The 17,945-nt window shown below is 51.9% G+C and overlaps 1 protein-coding gene and 1 long non-coding RNA gene across 5 annotated transcripts in view; one reads left to right on the top strand and one right to left on the bottom strand.

The window, feature by feature from the left end:
• Positions 1-15,362, bottom strand: part of LOC149350638 (ras-responsive element-binding protein 1-like) — a 54,386-nt gene extending 39,024 nt beyond the window's left edge. The window contains exon 1 of one of the 2 annotated variants that reach the window (XM_089579717.1): positions 15,226-15,362. The gene's annotated coding sequence lies outside the window, so the exon portion shown is untranslated. Of the gene's footprint in view, positions 1-14,160; positions 14,514-15,225 lie in introns of those variants that run through there. The other variant, XM_089579719.1, reaches the window with a different exon arrangement.
• LOC149350637 (uncharacterized) overlaps positions 1-17,945 on the top strand; it is an 84,089-nt gene that overhangs the window by 43,574 nt on the left and 22,570 nt on the right. The window lies entirely within an intron of this gene.

The raw sequence follows: 17,945 nt of genomic DNA, 5'->3' as shown, positions 1-17,945 counted from the left end.
AAACGATGGTCCAATTAATAACCCTTTCCAGAATCGTATGCCCAGCATTTTAGGACACAGAATTTTGAATATTGGAATATTGTGAGGTTCTGTTACGAAAATATTGAAGGTAATGACCCATTCTTCCGGTGCGTACCAAATGTTTTTCCATCGCTCTTATCGAGCAGTTAAGACTGCCATAGAAAACCAATAGGGCACGTTTTTCAGAACAGCAAAAAGAAAATGCAAACCTGCCGACGGGAGGTACAAGGATTGTTATAGCGAAACGTTGCAATATATGAAGTTGAGTCTGCGAATATATGCATTGTTATAGTGAAATGTTGCAAAATATGAAGTTGCGTTCATAAACTCTTTCCCGTTGAGAAACGATTTTTTTTTTTTTTTCAGAATTGTTGGGTATTATTTACTAAGTTCCTCATTAATCTTTTGATGATGATGAGTTTTTATGGCGCTAGGGCATCTGTGGCCAAAGAGAGCCATGGCACAACGGTTTTTCTTTTGCTTAAAGGGACACTAAAGCGCTTTTTGTGGAAATCGGGCTGACAGCGGCGTCCTATAGTTTTTCATGCTGTATGCTCGAATATCGAACCCAAATAAGTCAAATCCAAGCGCGAACTTCCTTTTTTAGCAGAAATATTCGGCCTGCGCCGCGGGGCACACCATGGGGCGCGCCGCCGCCTATGATTAGCCAAGAGGCCGTGACGACACACTGAGGACCGAAGAAGCTGCCGATATGGATCCGGCGCTGCGTTGAGTGCAGATTGCAGCTTTCCGTGGTATTGTAAAAGCGAATATGGCGACATTTTTTCCCTGACCTCCAAAGAATAGGATACTACAGTTTGTTCATTCCAAGTATCACCTGAAACCAAAAAAGACGCAAACAAAAAAATCTACGCCTAGCACAAGCATACGCCAGCGTGAAGACGCGTATGCATTCCATGCGTAAAAGGTGCCGGCATAACCTCGGCTCGTATTCTCGGAAAGGAAGGGGTGCGAGCAATACTCAAGCCGATTACCACCACCGGACGCCTCCTGGCTCGCCCGACAGAGCGTCATCCTAAAGAAAAGGCCCAAGGCGTTGTGTACAAAAAAACTCTGCTCTCAGTACCCGGCGTTGTAGGTTGGGACAACAAAGTACTTCAAGGAAACGATGAAGCAGCACAAACCTGATATCAAAATGAGCGAAAGTGGCCAAGCACTGCGAGACATGGGACCACAGGATAGTGGTGCAATTATTGTGCACTGGAAACAAAAACAAATCCGCGCATAAGGCTGCTGCTTCAGTCAAGGCGCGTTCAGCAGATGCCGGGAAATATTAATCGCTTCTTCGGAAACGTACGCCCTTCCTAGATCTGCAGTTTAGGTTCAGTGACTTGGTGGTCAACTATATGTGTGTTTAAAAGCCAAAATGCAACTCGGCCGCTGCCGCAACTTGATGAAGAAACCGAGCAAAGTTTCGAAACGTCGTGTTGTTTTGCACAAACTTGGTTGGCGTTCATTTGCCTCTTAAATTTGCATCCGAAATCGGACAGACCTCTGTCGAACGCTTTCATTTTAATAGCTGAGTTACGATTATAGTGACGAGACAGCAACTGGTGGAAAAAACGAAATGCCGCATACGAATAGCTTCGATTCTTGCTTGCTTGCTTGCTTGCTTGGACGCGTCGAACCGAGTCTTGCTGAGCACGCCGCAGGTGGTCTGGCCGCACCTAAGCTGAGGAGAGCGACACATGCTTGAGCCTCTATAAAAGTTCTGTAGGGGCTAAGTGAGCATGTTTCTACCTTTAGAAGAGGCGCTTCTTCAGAATGGTGACACGTCTCTCACGCGCGAGAAAAGCGAAGGAACTGTGTCATGGTTCAGCCGTGCCCTTTTCACAGAAATCTGCAGAGGTCACATTAGGGACAAGCTCTGCATGCAGCCGCTCTTACGAAAGTGCTTCGAGCAGAGTGCGCATGCTTTGGTCGGCCTGAATTCGTCACAGCAGCGAGCGCTTGCGCTGCGAGCATACAATCTTGCGGAAAATAGTGGAAGACTACACACTCGCGGCCGTAGTTGTTCGTGGACACGAACGCAGAATAGTACCTCGTGTTGAACCTGATGATCAATGTCGGCTGACACGCTTTGTACGTCACAACGCACGCAGTACGAGGAACAACGCATGCAGCACGAAAAACAACGCTCGCTGAAAGCTCGCTCGGGTGAACGTGACGTCACGTTGGCAGACATGAACGAGGTTTGCCTCTCCGCTGTTCTCTCCTGCGCGGGGCGCGGGAGATTTGAACATCGCGCTTTCAATTGGTGATTGCGCCAATGTTTCAGCCAAAATCAAAAAAATAATTTCACAGACGTGATCAGCAACGACACTACTTCAAAACCCTAGAAGATTAGCTGATTCGAAAACAGCCTCAGTATCCCTTTAAGGTGGGGTCGAAGATCCATTTTCCAAGCATTTTACCCTAAAGAAGCCGAGCATCAGGCAGGGGATAAATTAGTAAATTGGTTTTTGAAGAAAGGAAATGGCGCAGTATCTGTCTCACATATCTCGGCGGACACCTGAACCGCGCCGTTAGGGAAGGGAGGAAGGTGGGAGTGAAAGAAGAAAGAGAGAAAGGGGTGCCGTAATGGAGGTCTCCGGAATAATTTGGACCCCTTGGGGATCTTTAACGTGCACTGACATCGCACAGCACACGGGCGCCTCTTGCGTTTCGCCACCGTCGAAACGCGGCCGCCGCGGTCGGGTTCGAACCCGGGTACTCCGGCTCGGTAGACGAGCGCCATACCACTAAGAGTTTGAACCCATTGTATCACCGGTGGGTATCCGGCGGCACCGGGGATCGAACCCAGCACCTCCCGCATGCGAGGAGGATGCTCAAACGACTAGGCCATCGCTGCGGTTGCATTAATATCTTGTACGTATATTTTTTAAGCAGCGGTAAGTTTTACATTTGGAAACATGGTCGGGTGTGTGAACTAACGGCTTCGCGAGCATGCAAAATGAACGAAAAAAAGATATTACAGGAAGTAATGCCGTCAGTAGTTTTTAGGCTGCGGTATACCTTGAAGGAAAAATGGGAGTTCTCTATTTATTTGTTTATTTTTAATACTGCCAGTCTCATCTGAGACCGTAGCAGGTGGGCGAATAAAATGTAAACAGAACTGGTAAGTTCAAACAGTGCACTCATGGATTCCGTGTCAGAAAGTCAAACAGGGGTGACCACAAAATAATAAGGTAAGCTGGAAATAATAACAGTAATACAACATTACACATCTAAGAGTCAGGTGTAGCATCGCAATGAAAACATCAACGAAATAACAGCAAACAGAAACAATAAAAAAGCTGTTCATGATAAATTAAGAATACCTGGAAGTGTTGAGAGGCGTTCAAATATATAAACAAGACTCCGTTATTGATGACTTGCTACGAATTAATCCGTGACGTGAACTGAGATAATGCAGCGATGACTGAAGGATCGAGGCGATTCAACTGTCTGATCACGCTCATCAGTCCAAGCAGAAGCGGCGCTCGTACCTTGTGACACCGTGTGCTGGCAAACGGACAAAATGTTACAGCGACGTTCCCGGTAGCGCACAAGCGCCGCAAGGAATACAATAATATGTACGTTCGTTGGTTTGGTTTGGTTTATGGGATTTAACGCCCTAAAGCGACTGAGGCTATGAGAGACGCCGTAGTGAAGGGCTCCGGAAATTTCGACCACCTGGGGTTCTTTAACGTGCACTGACATATCGCACAGTACACGGGCCTCTAGAATTTCTCCTGCAAAGAAATTCAACCGCTTAGAAGAACTTTTTGTTGGGCTAGATGGTGCATTAGCGCTAGTCCTGTGTGATCCTCTCTTGTGTACGTCTTGGTTACGCTACAGTTTTTTTCTTACAAATTCAACCACCGCGGCCGGTATTGAACCCGCGTCTTTCGGGTCAGCAGCCAAGCACCATAACCACTGAGCCACCGCGGCGGCGATAATGTACGTTCGTCCACATGGACAAAAACAGAAGCACTTATAAGTGCGTATCGTTTCCGAACATAGCGGATGTAGTTCGCAGGAGTCTGTCTGCGTGAGGCCGTCGACTTCGAAAAGCCGCCGAGAAACTGGAAAACGTAGACGCCAGAAGCGGATGGGGCACTTTCAGCTGCGACACAAGGCGGCGCCACTATCGCGAAAGCTTCCATGCGCTCCCATGTGAACAGTAGCTTGTCGCAGCGGACGAGCTCGCTCCGCTGCGACTGTCGCTCGCTGAGGGGCTCACCAATCCACAGTCCCGATGAAGTCGATATGCAGCAAAGGCTAGGCAGAAGAGGGAAGGAGACCGGCCTTATAAGGCCCATTCACACTTGCGAGTCGCGCGGGTAGCGCGAAAGTCGCAGGCCAGACGCACGCTGCTCGATCTTCCAGACATGCGACTGCGAGCCGCAAACCGCTCAATCAATCAGCGTGCGAGCCGAGCTTTCGGCAGCGACGCTGCCCGCAAGCGCGCTGCTTCCTGGTTGCCCTAGTTGTCGCTAAGCCTAGCCGGTTTCACATCGATGTCGCAGCTGAGGGCGCTTCTCAATTAGCCAGCGCTGTCATAAAGGTGCTTTAATGATAACCCCGTCTCGTAATAAAATAAAGATATGCTCGATTTCCGCGACGCCTTTAGGAGCGGAGCTAGCAGACGCCAGGCGAGCCGCATTGGACAGTAGCAGCGGAGCGGCTATGGGAAGAAATTTGCTTGTATCGCAGTTATCGCTTCTACTAGCAACTGGATTTTGGCCAACGACCCTCAGAAATGATTCATTTTTGGCATTACTCTATCCCACGGCTTGGTACGAACGCGAGCAAACAATACTAGCGCATTTTCCTGACGCAGGCGGCCGGCATCCAGGCTGGCAGGCCGTACCCGAGTAGCGCGCCCCGGTGTCAGCATGACGCTTGTAGGGCCACGGTGCACATCAAAACCGCCACGACATCATCCTCGTCACTCAGGTCGCCGTAGTACACAGCGAATAGCGCAGGGACTAAAGCACTTTAGAGGACCGAGCGCGAGCGCAAGGGAAGCGGCCAAAGCAGACGACACTCTCGAAAGAGCGCGAACGACGTCATTCCCGAGAGTTTTCGTCTCACGAAAATTGAACGAGGAGGCGACCCACAGGTCGCCCTTGCAAGTGTGAACAACGGTGTTGTCGAGCTGCCGCCTGGCCGCAAGCGACTGCTGGTCCCATGGCGTCCCCGTGCCGTGGGGAGTCGGCTCCATGGCGAGTACAGTTTTGCACCGCGGGAAAAGGATCCAGAGGGTGGTGGTGGTGGTAGTAGTTTATTTCTAAAAATAAAAATAAAAGAAGGTGGAGTGGCCATTATCAGTCACTTTACAACAGCCTCTTGGGCTTCCTTTAGGGCTTAGTTACGAGCAGGGCTAGCTTCCTCTTGCCAGAGCAGGTATGCGTGAGCGATGTGTGGACACGCCTGCCGTGCAGTACGTTATCCGCGCTGCACATAATCCCTTTCTGAAGGAGGTTTTTGAAACCGGAGCGGCGTTTTCGCTTGAGGCAGTTGCGTGTGTAGACCACGTGCGCATCTGCGTGGGCATAGGCGGTGCTAACACTGGGCCTAATTAGTGGTCCGCCGCATCGCTGGCCGAGGAAACGCTGTTCCTAACTTGTCAGCCATTTTGCAGTGCATGCCCTTCTGAAACGGTGGGACGTTGCTGGGAAAAAGCCACATCCAGAAGTTCTAAGAGGACACCACCCTCTTTTTAACAAGAAAGGAACACCTCCGTGCGGTAACCCTCCCCCGCGCTCTTACCCGTGCAGAGGAGGTTGCGCTTCGGAGGATCCGGGCCGGGTTGCCCCAACTCCAGCCGTGACACGAAAGTGGCAGCTATTCCATGGTTTATATCCCCACCCCGGGTGTCCAGTCTTCAAGAACAGAAATACTGAGGCCGATATTCACCACCTGCTGTGGGTTTGCCCGGCGCTGAAGCCGACAAGAATTCGGCACCTGGCGGCAGCGGGTCTCTCGCCGAACAATCCTGATTCATATACCGCTTGGACGCAAGGACCAGATCATCGTTTACTCTTCGACTTCATTATACCAGCGAACCTTTCTTCATTTACTTAGTTATATATATCCTCGCCATCCCTCATTACATAGCCTTTTATGCGGAAGCTAGTACGCAGTTGTTGATTTGCCAGGGCCGCCCGCAGCTGCACAAATTGCCGACGTCGTCGTTCCGCGTACATGTCGCAGACGGCTCTGCCTTTGCGTGATTTGGAGGGGGGGGGGGGGGAGAGAAACAAGGACACGACAGGGACACAGGACGAGCGCGCGTCCTCTGTACCTCTTGTGTCCTTGTTTCTCTCGCCCCCCCCCCCCCCCCCCCCTCCAAATTATGACTTACCAACTAGGCTAAACTTTCCACTTTTGTTTTTTCCTGACCCTCAGAAAAAAAAGTTGTATCTGGACTCTGTGGAGAGCGAGGGGCAGAATAATCCTCAAGTATTTCCTGTTCTACGAGCGCAGTCCAGTGGACTAGGTGCCGGCACCCTTAGACCTGTTTATGAAAAGCTCCCCAAAAACAAATATAGAAGGCCTTGGTTCACTTCGTTTTTTGCTACTGGCGGAAAGCGGTCACAGGGGGTTGACTGCTTGCCACTTAACGTTTCGCTAAGTGTCGCCGATACTTACACAGCATCACATAGGCTCGTAAACGAAAGGGAACGATAGAACTACTTGTGCTTGCTCAACCCTAACCTTACTCACATTCGACACGTATTGAAGCTCGTAGTACTTGTTTATACAGTTGCACAGCTTCCGGTCGTTTCAGTTGCACGAAGCCTTTTTCTCACGCAAATGAGTCTATCCGCTTCGTCACGGGCAGCGGCGGTGCGCTCACTGGCCTTAGATGACATCCAGCGCTTCAAAAATCGAGTATTATTGCAGGCGAGGTCTCCTCGCATGATTTTCGCGTGCTGCTATGCTGCGATTCACCCCACGTTTGTCTCTTTCTCGGCAGGTAGTCCGTTGAGTTTGCGCACGGCGCGCATCTGTGGCAAGAAGTGTGTCGTGTGCAAATTTAAGCGTTTTGGTTTGGTTTTGGTTTTATAGGGTTTAACGGTTTAACGTCCCAAAGCGACTCAGGCTATGAGAGACGCCGTAGTGAAGGGCTCCGGAAATTTCGACCACCTGGGGTTCTTTAACGTGCACTGACATCGCACAGCACACGGGCATCTAGAATTTCGCCTCCATCGAAATTCTACTGCCACGGCCGGGATCGAACCCGCGTCTTTCGGGTAAGCAGCCGAGTAACGGGGCGTTTTGAGGACTAAAGTTGTCTTTGCTCCCCCCTGGGCCGGCTTTTTTTTCGTAGGGTGTAAGAGAGATTATATTTTATCCCTTTCCCGAGTGTAGAAGAATTAAGTTCACACGGTACACCCACCAGTAAAAAAAGGGAGAGGCAAATTTGGTTGCCACCTCATATCCACTGCCGAAAATATCCGCAACGTTTCGTCACCATCAGCACGAAACGCGCATGTCTGCATTCAAACATCAAATCTTACTTTTTGTTTGGCTATCTCCCTGGGCGTCAAGACATCACCATGTCTCATGCTAAGAAAAACTAAAACCACATTCTTGATGTCCGCCGCAGAGCTCCTTCAAGTATATGATAGAAACAAGAACCTTTGGTGTTACCAAAAAGCGCGCTTGGTTTTCGCGTGCTCTCCGGGCTTGGGCCGAGCTTGTGCAGTTCGAGAGCCGGGCCAATTAGGTGAGGCACCTCGCGTGGGCAATGGAAGGTCCTGCTGGCTCTGGGTCAGGTTCAACGAAATAACTACGGCCAGTGCAGAGCTCTACAACGCACACACCCGGGCACATAAAAAACCTAGTTGCGTCCATTGCAGTATTCGAGATCCCCATAAGCGGACAGTCGTTTCGGCAGTAAGCGTTGAAGCTCTGCGTATATGACCTCGAGCCGTGTAGGGGGCCTGACAAGAGACATCTACCTTTCTATCAGTGGCAGTGCGAAATTCGGTAAAAGGATACAACACAGCCCGTAGCGTATCACTGCACCCAAGAAGGGCAAGGGGAACAGAAACGAAAGACTGCCGTTCCCGCGCCAGCGGAATCCTCTGCTTCGGTCGTCCAAAGACACGGGCATGTTGCCTTATGCTGCCTCGCCCTCGAGCGTCCTCAGCAGTGAATGTGTACTCCCCTCAGCTGTCAACGTGAAAATGGCTAAGCGGATACCGTCGACGCGAAATACAAGTGGAAAACTTCGCTGCCGCGTCCACTCACATCGACTCGCCATGCACTCACGCCGACTCACATTCACTTATGACTCATGTCCACTCACTCACTCGCACTCATGACAACTCACACCCACATCCACTCAATAACACTACATGCAACGCAAGGCCACCAACAGTCACAACTATTCACTCGCACTCAAAGTCACAGACGTGAGTGTGAGTGAGGCGATCTATATGAGCGCACTCGTGAGTGAGTGTGCCGACATATATGCCGCCGACTGTTGTTTTGTTATTGGCTATTTATTAATAAGAACAACAATGGAAGGAAAAGATGTTGCTAGCCGCGGCATCTGCCATCGAAACCTGAACCACAGGGAGAGGGAAAGAAAGGGGGGAACGATAGCAAGAAAGGATAGGGGTCGGGCGGCAATATACACTGTGTACAAATACAGAATATGGGAATAACCGCCGACTGACTGGTGTCGCTGAATGCTGCAAGGCTGTTGCCCACGGTGAGAGCTGAACGACAGGTTTGCAGGGTCAGAAGAAGAGAGAGAACCGTCGCAATAGTTCCGCGGGATCGAATCCCGGACGAATTTCTACAGCGATAAATGCACAAACGTCAGCGTACAGATATTTTGGTGCACGCCGAGGAACCACAGGAGATTAACCTGGCCGCATGCATCCCTCCGTTACAGCGACCCTCATAGCACACAGTAACAACTTTGGCACGCAAAAATCTATCGGTCATGGAGCGAAGAGATATCGAAAGTGGTCGAAATTTCCGGAGACCTTCACTATGCCGTGCCTCATAGCCCGAGTCGCTTAGGTAGCAGTGCTCGAATACGCGTTCATTGATGAACGCTCACAGTGGTTTGGAACAGCGAAAAGAGGATAATAAAATACCGACACCTTGAAATTCAACCCATTCGTGTGAATACGCCGAATAACATCCGAGCGGTGACGCGCGCGGGAGCCAACAGGAAGCAACGCGTGTGGAGCTCTGCCTCTGGTTACGATATAGTGACTTGCACTCGGAAAAGCAATGCAGCTCCCTGACACCATGCGCGCTCGCGAGAGCAGATCGGGTTTTGCTCAGCGGCGGAGCAACCTAAGCACAGCGGCTCACCTGTGTATCGCAACCGAGCGACAGTAGATCTGCGTCGCCGCCAGAAAGAGCTATCAGAAAATTCAAGCAGCTAAAGCTCCATCTTTGTCTCGTCCCACGTCTTTCCGCTATAATTCCTTCGGTGTCAGATGGGTTAAGATGACAGGGTTGGAAGATAGCAGCTAACCCACTCAGTTTCAATCACGTATTTATCGCTATGACTCAGGCTATGAGGCACGCCGTGGTGGAGAGCTCCAGATAATTCCGACCACCTAGGGTTATTCATCGTGCACTAGCATCGCACAGTACACGGATCACTATAGCATTTCGCCTCCACTGAAATGCGACCGCCGCGGCCCGGATCGAGCCCGCGTCTTTCGGGTCAGCAGCCGAGCTTCATAACCACCGAGCCACCGCGGCGGCTGCACGAGCCAGAAAGGGGGGATGGATTTCGAACCTTTGTAGCAGCGGTCCACAGGTGCTTCACCCCAGACACGCCACTAAAGCTCACATGAGCTGCTCTCGCAGCTACCGCGCCACGTCGTAAAACTCGGGCTTTACGGAGGCTCACCAGGGAGGGACCACAAATATCGGCGTCCCGCGGGGCAGGCTGCATTTCTATTCTTTGATGAGAAGGCCGTTGGTACTCTCGAATTAAGCGCACGCTGTGCGACCTAAAGGTGTATTTCAAATGGCGATCCGGAGCAGCTCTCCGAATCCGCGAAGGAGCAAGACATCACGGCTCAATCAGAGCATCTACACCCGAGCCTAATATTCCACAAGGCAGTCGAATCCGAGCGAGGGAAGGATGCGTGCAAATCGCGGCCAACGACAACAACCCCCCGGAGACGCACGGGCGAACCGCTGGCTGCGCCGAGCAATGTACGGAACGCCGTAACCGATCATCACCCGCAGCAGCAGCACAAACAGCATCCGAAGCGCGCGGCCGACAACGCCCTCAGCCGCGCGGCGGCGAGGCGAGAGGGAAAGCCGCAGATGCGAACCGTCAGGGATCGCTCTCCCTCCGGTGCACGCATGTCACGACCGCCGTCTCTGCCGTCTGGGAGGAGGGAAAAGGAAAGAAAAAAAAAACACACACCCAGCCGTCGAAAGCAGCTCTTCGCGCGCGCCCAGGACGCGGCCTTTGCTCCGCCGGGACGCCGCCGCGCCAACACGTATACACGCGAGAGGAACGGCGAGGCGATTTACCGCTACGCTTTCCGCGCCCGGCGCAATGCACACGCGACCGCGGCGCAAGTCCGACGCATCCCCGGCGCACCCGTGTCGCAATCATCGGATGCGCCGGGAGCGCTCGCGTATCGTATCTCTTCCTTGCGCCGCGGCACGCACTTGGTCGGGATCCAGATAATGCCTTCCATTAAAGTGTTTTCCATTCCTGCCGACGTAGGCTAGCGCAGCAGGCGGACAGAAACGTGCCTCTGCAGCTCCGACGCCTCGAAAGCCGCTGACGCAGGACCTGCATGCTCGTTCGCACTTGTAGCGCAAAATCACTCGTACGCTCACACACTCCGACCAAAAACCTTGTCACCTACGTACGTAAATTAAAAATTCGTCAACTAAATATTCACGACTTGCGAGTCGCAACCGCGGCGGCGCGAACGGATCAGCTTCGCAGGCCGCTGCGACGACCATCAACGACGACTTTCAGACACCGGCATTGTTCGAAACACAGACGTGGTCGCGGCTCCACTGGGCGAACTGCTTCCACGAATTTCTTGTATTTCAACATTTGCCTCTACTGTGGAGATTTTGGTCATATCATATGCCACAACCTCGCCTATGTAACGCCCTTCCGGGCCCTTACGGTATGTAAATAAATATAAAAAGAAAGTTACAAAGACACTGGCTCCAAACTCAGCCTATTCCCACCTCTCTCAGTACGCAAGCCACACTAGTCAACGAGGTGTACAGGCCACGCGACGGCGAGATAAACCAGCAGAAATAAGACGTCGGGAAGTTGGCTAGACCGGCGTCTCTTTTATTGGCATTGAAACGCAGCTGGAGCGCACCTACGCCTGTCTTGATCAGTGTGACTGAAAATGGAGTACGAAAAACATTGCGCACTGAAAAATGCGATTGTTTGCAAAAACCGAGTTCAATCATTGCAGAGTCTTCGTACAACCGCTTACGCAATGACTTCGCGTGACATGCAACGTAAAGTGTTTTGGCGACCATCCAGTACAAGCATAGTACACCTAGACGCGGGGAGGGGGGAGAGAAAAGAATAAAATATGCCTCAGCAACGCCAAGAAGGCCGCACAGTGGCGCTGATATCACCGCGTTCCATGCGGGCAGTTCCCCATTTACGGAACCATCGGACTCGGACTTTTATCTGACCGCGGACACTCACTGCGGTCAACTGATACCAGCTCGAATACAGCGCGCTAGACAAGCGAGACGGTCGACAAACTCTCGGCGGTTGACAGCTGCGAAGCTGGATGGTTGAGCGCAGTGGAGGGTAGCGGCGGGCGCTGTGCGGACCTTTATTCCGATACGTTCGAAACGCGGCGACGAAACACTCGGCAGCCAGCCATGCACACTGGTCGGTGGAAAACTCCCTGCTTCCGGGCATGCCAGCTGACCATTCGGCCGGGGAACGAACGCTGCCATGTTCCCCGCGTTTCCGCTCGAATCCGAAATTTCACGGCCGCCACAGGGAGTGGTAGTACAAGACGAAGTTCCTGTACTACCACTCCCCGGGCTCGAAAAATGACGGACGCCATTGTCAACATACCCTTTTCTAGAAGCGGCTGCCCGCTCTACACCTTCTCTCCCTCTCCTTGTGCTTTTTTTTTCTTTCTCCCCGACACTCCGAGAGGGTCAAAGCTTGACACGCGCAGCCCTCCTCGTGCCTTTACCGGCCCGCGTGGCTCTTCTGTGTCGTCCATGCACCTGGCCGGCAGGTACTCCGGTGCAAATCCGTTTCCCCTCGCCGTGGCCAGTCACCACCGTACGTGGAACTCGCAGCTCACACGAGGGCGGACGGTCTTCATGGCAAGCGCCCGCAGCGGTTCAGGCACCGCCTTTGCTGCCCTTACTCCGCGTACTCTCTGACACACTTTTTAGCGCGGCTCAGCGCTCGGCTGTTGCGCATCGTAGCTCGGTTTCGTTGTGTCTCGGCAGCAAAAACGTTACTTTCCGCCAGACCACACTACCGCACGATAGCCAGGATTGCTCGCGAGACGGCAACGTTGGCGGTCAACGAGAAAATGCTCCGCACACGTCCGTACCATCGCCAGCGGCCGCCACAAAGAGCTCCCACAGAATATTCTGCGAAAAAAAAAAAAAAATGCTGCCAACTGACCGCAGCAGTGCGTTTACCTCACTCTCATCGAATGGTGCTCGGCGCGTTAAAACGTGCCATCTTCCATTAATAAATAAGGGGGCGCCGAAATTGCCTACTGGGTAAAAGCGGCGATCACAAAGTGCGAACAAAGAAAAAAAATCTGCGAATCAGAACGAGGAAAATCAGACGCGTGCAACGATGGCATATATGCGTGTCGAAGCACGCGTGCCTTGTAGGCGAACAAATTCTGTGCCAGGGGAATGCTAAAAAAAAAAAAAAAAAAAACGTAAAAGTACTCGCAAATAAAGAGCGCTGACATCACGCAGCTGGCAGAAATCTCTCGGGCGGCATGACGAGGAATAAGCGGCCAGTTTCTCACGAGCGCCTATGCAGGGGCGGGCGCTGTCAACGCCTTCTCCAAGGTTCTGGCGTCTGGTTCAAGCTCCGCACCGACGGGCCAACGCCAACAAGCAGGCTACGGCAACGGCTTATACAGGCACGCAAGAGCTTTTCTGCCCGCGCGGCAGAAGCACGAAGCCCGCCGAACCGACGGCGCACGCCTACGTGCAAGCGCGCGTGCGCCTGCGTTTCGCCGGCAGGGGTTCTGACCCTGCGCGCTCGCTTGGCGACACCCGCTCCCCTTGACGCTCCGACGTCACGCGCCGGCACATCTGACGCTCCTCGGAGCGCCCGTGATACGGTCACCATTGTTGCGGTTCTCCCTGCGCGACCGAGTCTACACCTGAGGCCGCGTGGTGGAGACACAGTCACAGGGAGGTTCAGCGGGCGAGCGCGGCGCGCGTTGACCCACTCTAGAAAACGCAGGCGCCCGGAGAAAGGCAGCTTTTCTCTTTCCGTTGGGTCATCGACTATCATCACGCACGCGCTAACAAGCGCTCAGAAGAGGAAATAACGACATGCACGGAAAGAGAAAAATGAACGAACGAGCGCCAAAGCAGTTTTCTCGGCTGTGAGCACTATATCTCGGCCCATGGGGGATCAATCCAAAATCGTCCTATGCTGAGGGTCGACCGACGAATTCAAGCTTAATAAAACACAAATGTGGACAGTTCGCACACGCTCGATGAGGACAGCTGTTTTTAACTACGCAAAATGAACAATCGTGTGATTGCAAAAATAAGCAATCCGTGAGATTGCTAAACAGGAGACTGCTAGCATATGGCTACCCACTCCGATGCTTGTCAGCATCTACTTTCCGGCAAGCTAATGTTCATCACAATGCGGTTCTCTTAACTAGTCTCGTCAGAAAAATGTGAAACCCATTTTCATTTCTTGACGTTTTCTTTCGCAGCGGAATTTGCAAAGAGCGCACGCAGCTCAAGAGCCAAGTTAAAAACTTCCAATGGGAAACAAGAAGAAAGAAACATAACACACTGTCTGCAAAATACAGCAACGTTTCAGGTGGTCATGTAATGTGAACACGAAGGCGCGACCAAAGTGCCTAGCGGCGTATTCAAGTTACTCATCACGCTCCTCCTTACCTTAGCCATTTGCGCGGAAGGGATGACGCAGACATGCAGATCCGAGCAATTCGCTGCTGGCTTCTCTTTCAATTCTTGCGCCTTCTCTTCCGCGCCATACCTTTAACGTAACGCGATGCCTGTCCAAAGAGCGGGGTAACAGTGGCTCGGTAAGTGCAGCTATATAAGCCAGTCCCATGTGTGCGTGCCGCGCGCGCGCACAAACGGTGGAGCGTATAGCGCATCCAAAACCCTCAGTAAGCAAGATGCTGCAGCGGCGAACACAACGCCTCGGCGAGCAGCGCGGCTGCCTCAGGCGCTAGATAAAGCGAAAGACAATGGAGTGGCTCCAACAATCAACGCGAATGCTGGGTTCCAGAGATACAGACGAGAGACTCCGTAGCGCCCGTCGAGCGATATGTCACCCCCTCCTTTATACTTTTTTTTTCTCTCGGGCCGAATGAGGCTACGACGCGTTTTCACTTCGCCGGCGTTTATGCAAGCGACGTCATGCAGGTCTTGTAAACGGCCGAGCGCCGTGTTGCTTAACCCACAGCGCGCCCGGCAGCCGTGCGAGATCGGCTACCACTTGTTGATTCGCAGCGGACGGCGCAGCCGGCCAGGTTTCCTGGCTTTTGTTTCCTCCAGTGATCGCGAGACCCAGGCGTAAACATAAAGGCTCGCCCTCAAGTCACCTCACCACCCCCGAATTCACAGCTGTGGCTTGGCTGCGTTTTGCACCAGCTAAGGAAAACGCAGCGATGCCGCAACCGAGAGGATGCATCCAGCCAGAGGCGGCCCTGCGTGACGCCTCTCGGGCACCCTCCGCAGCGGGGAGAAGCTGCTCTCAGGCATCGGCAAGCTGTACGCGATCGACACAAACAACAGGCTACGCCAACGCGCTGTGACTGGTCGATTCTAAGTAGCAGTAACGCTGCCACAGAGTGTAAGGGCCGGATTCTACACAGAACCGCACATAAAGGGGAGCGATCTCGGCGCAGCCGCCATCACGGAGAGCGAGGGAGGATTTCTTCAACAAAAGTTCGGAGCGGCAACTTCGCTGCGAGAGGAAACGAAAAGGCTTACCGAGCGCTTACTCGTCGCTGACTGTGGTCGTTGACGTTCGGTGGTCGTTGCTCGGCATCCGATCGCAACGTTTAAGGCACACTGCGGCGAAAAACAAGGGGAATCCTAACACAACCACCTACCTTGGTGGTGGTAGGGGGGGGGGGGGGGGGGGGGGGGGAATCAGGGATGCGGGTGAGACATGATGCGTGCACACAGGAAGTTGACGGAACGGACGCGCATGCGCACGGCGCTCAAACAGGTGGCGCCATAGAGGAAGGAGGAAGACAACGCGGAGCAAGTGGAGAAGCAGAAGCGATGGAGAAGTGGCTTGCTCGGTTCGCGCATTTGCACTACGGCACACTTCGCTTCGTTAAATCTTCAGTATTAATAATACAGGAGTTATAAAGCAGACTGAAAGTTTGGCATAACGTTAATGCATTATTTACGTGGACACAGCTGAATTTTCCTTCTTCCTCATAATGAATAAAGGTTATTCGTAAAATCGGTAACGTCACGGTGAGTATTTACACTTCCTTGCCGAAAGATTAAGGAATTTTTGAGCAGCACAAACATTTTTTAGAGCCTTTCCGTTCCACTCATGTAGTGCATACCTTAGAATTAGGGCACAGCAGCTACATTCGTACGCTATAACTGACTGCTGCGAGCCGGCTGCTCGTGCACTTATAGATAACCATAATTATCATGACGAGGCTCTTAGGTCCGGTTACCAGATTCCTTCCTTTTACTACTTGTTTTTCCCATTTTTAAACTTCAGTACACATTTTCAGTGCGTAGAGAATAGAATTGATGTAAATCGACTTCTACTGATAAGCACAATCACTGCTATGAATATCATCTCAATGCTAGGGAGACGTCCTTGCTGTAGCTGCGAAAATGGAAGATAAATTTCTCACTCAGTAAACAGACTTTATCCGCACAAATCAACACGGGCTACGATAGCGGAGGATTTCCCACAGCCGTGCGCTCAGGCAAGCGCAAACGCTCACTTCATGACAAACTTGCAGAGGTAGCGCCATCTGCACGACTGTGAAGACACTTAGTGATGCGTCTTTGGCATAGCTCCCTCACGCTCCCAAAGAGGACGCTAGCGAAAAGAAAACGAGGGGGGCCAGGATGAACGAACGAACAAACGAAAGAACCAATGAATGTTGTCGAAAACATTATTCATGAATTCAGAGGGGGAGGGTGATGGGGTCAAGCAAACGGGAGCCCTTGTGTCCCGGCCCCCCCCGGTGCCCACCGCAGCGACCTCGGCAGTCCGCGGCCTCCGCAGACTCGCCGCCGGCACGACTGGGTCTGAGCTGTATCTGAGCAGCGCATCAGTGCTATCAGCGCTATCAGTACCTTTCTGGGAGATACAGCGTGTTCTGCAATTAAACGCGCACTGTAGAATGCTTCTCTCAGCTAAACTGGTGAATTGTGGGAGCTCAAATTTCGCACGGAAATCGCATTTGGTCGGCAGAGTTGTTTTATGCTACAGTTGTTTGGAGTAATTGAGTGAATCGATAAAAAAAAGTCGGATGTGCGCATCGTTTGCGGCGACGACGAAACAATCCGGTATCTCAGCGATTTGCACCGGTGGCGCCATCTCATTGTCGGCCGTGGAAATTCGGCAAAGGAGAGGGGTGTTTTGCGGGAGGTTTGAAGACGCGAAAATCGTAACTGGTCAAACTGGTTTAAGGAGCAATTTCCCAGTTGATTCCAGTTGTTTCCAGTTGGCTCCCAGTTGAATAACAGTTGCATCCAACTGGAATCCAACTGGAATCAACTGGGAAATTGTTCCTTAAACCAGTTTGACCAGTTACGATTTTCGCCTGGAGCTCTTCTTCACGAAAGACTTTGAAACTTATCCCTCTCTAGAAACGTCAAGGACGCCAGGGTTGACGGTCAACACCGGGCAAAATCTTGGTAGTGATCACTTGATCCTTAGCATTACCTTCCCCACGACAAAACTCAAAAGAAAATCTAAAGAAATATGAACCACGGATTGGGACAAGTTCAGGGAACTTCACAACAAAACAGCTCCAAAGGAGGTCTCTAACCTTAGCGACTGGGTTATCTCCCTGAATTAGGATGTCAGCTCCACTAGCGTTGGGGTGCCAGTTGAGAAAGCGGAGCAGATTGCAGACTCGAAACTCTTACATCTATGGCAGGCACAAAAAGGACTCGATAAACGCTGGAAGAAGCAAAAACATAACAAGCTACTTTGCAAAAAGATCGCTGAAATCGAGAGGCGAACCGAGGAACATACACTTACACTCCAAACACAACAATGGAACCAAATATGTGAAAGGATCAACGGACAGCTCGGAAATAAGACATGGCATCTTCTGAGACACCTGCTTGACCCAGAACAAACACGACCCGTGCAACAAAGTCAACTGTACAGACTCATAAATATGAGGGTACAACTGAAGACCTAATCAAAGAGGAAGGCTATCTAAACACGGATGAGGGTACCATGAAACCAGACTACCGGGGGACTCCTAATCCAAATTTAGACGCAGACATCACAAGCGCAGAGGTCTGGTACGCAGTTGGAAAACTGCGGACAACATCTGCAGCAGGGCCAGACAAAGTAACAAATAAGACTCTCAAGAACTTAGACACAACGTTGATTGCGGTGGTTACAGACCTTATGAACAAATACTGGCATGCAGGCCAAGGGCGTCCGCAGAACTTTTTCCAGGGGGGTGCACCCGATGTCTGGGGGTGGG

The sequence above is a fragment of the Amblyomma mixtum genome, chromosome 3 (genome assembly GCF_055824585.1).
Source record: "Amblyomma mixtum isolate Tamu chromosome 3, ASM5582458v1, whole genome shotgun sequence".
In the NCBI taxonomy this organism is placed as follows: Eukaryota; Metazoa; Arthropoda; class Arachnida; order Ixodida; family Ixodidae; genus Amblyomma; species Amblyomma mixtum.
Note: the sequence above shows the minus strand (reverse complement) of the source record. Positions and strands in the feature narration are given on the sequence as shown.